The sequence below is a fragment of the Glycine soja genome, chromosome 9, assembly GCF_004193775.1.
Source record: "Glycine soja cultivar W05 chromosome 9, ASM419377v2, whole genome shotgun sequence".
NCBI classification, from domain to species: domain Eukaryota; kingdom Viridiplantae; phylum Streptophyta; class Magnoliopsida; order Fabales; family Fabaceae; genus Glycine; species Glycine soja.
In genome coordinates, this window is record NC_041010.1 from 35626158 (window position 1) to 35632157 (window position 6000).

Genomic DNA, 6000 nt, shown 5'->3' on the forward strand with positions numbered 1-6000 from the left:
TTTTTTCTTAGTTCCCTAATTTTTTGTTTTGCCTTTTCACTAACCTTAAATGGTTTGAATAAGGGTTTTTCTATCAGGATATTTGGTGGAGATTCTTCATGAGTTCTCTATTTAGGAGATGCCTTTGCCTTAATGGATTCTCCTAAAACCTGAAGATATTTATTGGTGTAATTAGCATGTTCCATTAGGCTTTTGATGTCTTTGGAGGTGACTTCTTCATTAATATCTTTTGTTTTAAAGGGTGAGGCCATGACAGGTTTATCATTACTGTCTTTGACCTTTGGTAGTTGGTATTGTGTTGTTGGAGGTAAATCCGATTGGATTAACTCGCCATCTTTGTTATGCCAATTGGTAATAACATTGGTTGTTGGATCACCTGTGATGTCTTGCTTCCAAGGGTAATCTAGGTTTTCTCTGATGGTATATGCATGAAACCATTCAAAGAAAAGGACATTGATTTTGACTCTTATGATAAATTCATAGAATTTGTCTTGAATCTGTTTTCTTTTTGAACCCTTAAAATGTTGAAAAAACCATATCCTCTGAGGTTCATTCTCTGGAGAATAAAAGTCTTTTCTAAGCGTATCCTTATCAATGCTTAATTTTTCAGATAACATCATAACGCTCATGCGTAGAGGAATATGTGGGAGCTTGGATCGACTTTTGGTCGTCCTCTTGTTCTTGATTATATGTAGTTCTAGGTATACTAGAAGTTCTATCTAACCCTTGGAGGTTTATACTAGGAAAATGGTTTTCTGACTTAGATCTAGATAACCCCACTAGAATTGACCGGGTTCGTACTGAGAAAGACCTTCTTACTGATTCATATTCGGATCTTGAGGCTTCTATTCTGGATGAGAAAGAGTTCCTCCTATTGAAGGTTATTTCTACCTTACCGGAATTATCTTGCTTAATTTGTTCTATAGTTGGAGCGGGTTTGGGGACTGACGGTGGTTCCTTGTCCATGACCCATTTTTCAGGAAGGGTTACCTCGTCCCATTTTTTGGTTCTTGGGAGAGAAACATTAGCCTTTGTCATATTAATGATAAACAAAGTTATCTCTCCTCTTTGTGGTTTTAGAAGGACTCTTGAAGCACAAGTATTCATGACCTTGTACTAGATCCTATATATTAAGGCTGCTGGAATTGATCCTTCTTTCATGTCAAGTCCATGAAAGTGGATGTTTAAGAACAAAGAGGCAAGAATGTTCTTATCCATCAGACTTATCATTTTGTTTGGGTAATAGTTGAAATAGACTGGTCCTTGTCCTAGACTTGTTTCTACTGTTCCTACTAAAGAATCTTCAAATTTGTTGTGCCTAATATCCCTAAGACACATTAAAATTACAACATCTATGCTTATGTCTATTAAAGGTTTGATGATGAGGATGAATTAGAGCAGAAGGAAATACTAGAAAATGAACGTAATAGACACGACATAATAATATCACCCTCTAGTATATTTGCCTTCATGTGGTTCCATAGAAATGTTTCCATAATGTTATATGTTACTAAATTTCTTGGATCTGAAAAAATAAAAATTTTAACTTTTTTTTTAATACGGTTTGAACATTACTCCTATAGTCACCAGTATATTATGTCTTAATATTTTATTTAAACAATACACCTTAGCCTTACTGTTCTTTCTCATCCATGGGGCTTATTGCTACAATATCATCCAACTAAAATATCAAACTGTTGTACTTCCAAGAATATTGTTCAAACACATACTATATAAATTAAACGGAATGATAGTAATAATGCAATTGGTTTGTCTATTGGCATATATATATATATATAAGAATGCAGTATGTAAGGAATAGTGGTAAATACGAAAGGAGGTAACTGTAAATAAAATTAAAATGAAAGCATCATTAAAAGAAATAGAAACGATGGTAGAGCCAAACAGAATCTATGAAGGGGGAGAGGAAAAGAAACTGAAGCGGTGACAGAGCCGCACAAGATCAGTCAAGAGGGAGAAAAGATACGAAAAGAAAATTTGATTTTTATTGAAGTTAGAAGAAAGGCTTGCAAAGATTGTTTCAATGTAGAGCCTCTCTCTCTAAAACCTGGAAATGACTATCTGAAAGGGTGCCTCACAAATGACTTGAGGACTCCTTAAATAGCTAAACAATTCTACTGTGGCTACAGTGCCAGTTTTGTGACCGAAACTATTTATACAGTACATGTAAATCATCATTTAACAAAATACAAAATAGTCGTCCTCATTTTAGTAGAAAGTATAATATTCTCCTAAAGAATTAGTATCTTCCTTCTTAGAGGAAGAGCCTTCATCTTCTTCTTGTTGTAGATGTTGTAAGATTTCTTTCAAATTTTTGGCTAGACTTTGTTTTGAGCTAGAACTTCTGATTAAGGAATAGGGAAGTCTTAGGATCAGCTGCTTTTAATAGCTTTGGATGAGCTTTAAACCAAAGTTTGACATGTTCTGGTTCATCCTTGGATGAATCAAATTGTGTTGTCGCTGAAGTGATGGGAAATTTTTGTTGCCTTCAGTTTTACTGTACCTGTATTGCCAGGAAAAAAATCCAGGATAAAGCAAAGCTGGAAAAATATTTCAAGTTTGCTGGAATTTGTGATTCCTGGGAATTATACAACTTGTTGAATTGGGAAAATCCCTCTTGGACTTGTTCTGGAAAAATTTTGGGTATTGGTCCAAAAAAGTCCCACCATTGGAGAAACCAATTTGGAAAGTCATAGACCGTGTTGGTCTTGAAGTAAATGAGCCAAGAATGTTTGAGTTTACTATTCTGATGTCAAAACACCTTGTTCCAGGCATTTATGTAATCCCAGTATGTGTATCCTCTTGGGTCAAAAGAAACTGTGAATTTTTAAACTTCATTAAGATTTTGTCCAAAGTGTCTTGGTTACAAAACCTTTAGGATTTGTATTGTGGAATGGGTACTAAGCGATTGGTCATTGAGATTTTTGAAGTGCTTAATAGATACTGAGTTTTTTTTCTATTGAGATGAATACATAGAATGTTCTTGTTTTGTTAATTGATGTTGGCCTGAAGTGGAATCTCGGAGGAAATACCTTAGTTGTGACTTTGAAGCGATTTTTGTCCCAAAATTCTGGTTCCATCTGCAAAATAGTTGAAATTTTGTTTTTGTAAATATAATTGTTCGTTTGTTTTGGTGGAGGTGTTTTTTTGTTTGGATAGTGCTTGTTTTCCTTTAGCATTGGAAATTGTTTTGAGTTCTCTGACTTGTTGAATTAAAATTTGCAAATCAATTTCAGAATCATCATCAGATTCTGAGGCAATGTCTGCCCAGGTTTTTCTTGGGAGTTTGGTAAGGCTTATATCTTGTAAGGCTTGAAGTGTTTGAATTGGGAAGGCATAATCAGCCATCGTTTGCTTTGAAGTTGGGTTTTTTGGTGGTTCCTGAGTGGAAAACTCATGTTTGATTGAGATTATTTGGATCGATGACCCTTTTGTATTAGGTTTCTAGGTGGATGACCCAGCTTGGGTTGGTGACCCAGATGTTGAGGAAGAATCCTTTTTGATAGTTGGCTCAGGTAGAGCCAACTTAAAACCCTTTCTTGTGCTTTGTCCTCCCCTTAGGGAGGTGCCTAATGCCCTAGGTGGCATGACTATTTTTCTGTAAGAATTCACAGGTGAGATAGTCAAGTAAAAAGTTTGAAGTGCCCTTGATGTATTTTATGTCAAAATCAAAAACACTTTAAATTGCTTGCCATCTTGCAAAACATTGTTTAGAGGTAATATTTTTGACATCCTTTTGTAAAATGTCTTTGGCTGATTTGCAATCAACCCGAATTAAAAACTTTTGATTTAATAAATCGGATTGAAATTTGGATATGCATAAAACTATAGCTAAAACTTCCTTTTTAACAGTTGAATATTTTAATTGTGCAGAATTCCAATGTTTTGACGTATATGCAATCACATGTTCTTGGGTATGGACTTTTTGTTTGAGAATACCACCGTAACCAATGTCGGATACATCTGTTTCAATGATTTTGAATGCTTGTGGAATTGGAAGATACAAACATTTTATGGATTGGACTTTGAGTTGAATGTCTTTGACAACTTGAGTATGAATGTCAGACCAAGGAGGCAGATTTTTCTTCAACCTATCATGTAATGGTTTGACGATATTGTTTAATATGCTTTCCAAATACTGAACCTTCTTCAGCTGTTTGTTCTAAGTTTTGGTCACTATCTTCATTAATAACATTAATTAAGTTGGAGGTACTTCGTGTTCTCATTTTGGATGATTCTTTCGATGGTTGAGGTGTTTCTGAGATAACTTTAAGTAAACTATTAATCTTGTTTAATAATTCAGTATTCTTGTCACCTACCCCTTTCGTAAGGGATTTGTTTTTTCTTAGTTCCCTAATTTTTCTTAGTGGAGCTCGCCTGGGCGAGCTGGGCAGCAAGCTCGTCCCCTATGTTGGCTATAAAAGGGCGTGGAAGGCTGAAGGAAAGAGTTCAACACCCTGGGAAAGCATATTTCACTTAAAATTTGTGAAAATAAGGAGAAAGAAGAAGAAAATCAAGGCCGAGGTGCTTCCGTAACCAAATCCGTGAACATTTTTTGCCGTTCTTCGTCCGTTCTTCATTGTTCATCGTCCTTCGACAATTAGTTTTTGATTTTGAAGCTTTGTATTCATTCTTTGGACCCTTAGGGGTCCATTCTTGCTTTGTATGTTTTCATCTTCATCTCATCTACTTTCAGTATTCTTTTTCTTCGTTTTAAGCGAGTTTTCACCGATCGTTCATACCGTAATCTCGCTTAATCACCGTTTAAATAAAATTCAACCGATCATTTGTGTTGTAATCTCACTTAATCACCATTTAAATGAATTTCAACCGATCGTTTGTGTTGTAACCTCACTTAATCGTTGTTTAAATAAGTTTCGACCGATCGTTTGTGTCGTAAACTATTTCCATCATTGTAAAATAAGTTTTAACCGATCAATAACGCCGCAAGTTATCTTTAAAAAAGGATTGAAGATTAATCAAACAAAACCAAATGAAAACCAACTCATAAACTTCTTCATTTCATCAAAAAATCAAGAGATCGTTTCAAGGTCCAACACCTTAATGATTCTCTCCTTTCATATATCAAGAGAACATTCAAGGTCCAATGCCTTAATGGTTCTCGCCTGTCAAATTTGAGAAGATTGTCTCAAGGTCCAACGCTTTAACGACTCTCTCCTCTTTAAAAAAAAATCAAAAGATCATTTCAAGGTCCAACACCTTAAACGACTTTTGTTCGCAACTAAAATCATTTCAAGGGAAAATAAGTAATATTGAAGTCATGATTTGCACACTCGATTAGAGGTTGCCGTCCCTTGTGACGGGCGTGGGGGGTGCTAATACCTTCCCCGTGCATAAACAGCTCCCGAACCCTCATTTCAAAAATATGCAAACCATCATCTTTTGGGTTTTTCTAACGTTTTCCTCAAATAAACGTTGCTGGTGACTCCACGCGTTTTCCTTCAACAGAAGACGCACCCTTGGCCTGACCAAGAGGCCTTTTCGTGCCACCCCCCCCCCCCCCCCCCGCCGGAGGGCAGGTCACGACAGTTGGCGACTTCACTGGGGATTGTTAGAGAGTTAGGTCATTTAGTCAGTGTGCAATGCTTCTATCATGACTTCTTCTTAATTTGTGTTCCCTTTTCTCATTTATCTGTTATGTTGTTCATATTTGTACATAACATTTGCTATGTTGTTGTGTTTGGTGTGTGTTTATCTATCGATTACATTCATAGTTAGAAATAATTTTTCTACACACATGGCACCTACACCTCGCACACACATTGAGATGTTAGGCCATATACCTGGGTCTATGTGAGCCATAAGGAGTGGAGGTTGATCTGTGGTCATGCTGAGTCTCCGACTCGCTTGATGATAGTAAAGCCTCATCTAGAGTTTTCCTCTTTTAGTGATGCATTGTCGCTAATAGTCCCTATCACCACAATGTATTACTTAAGAGGATGATATCTTTAGAAACTA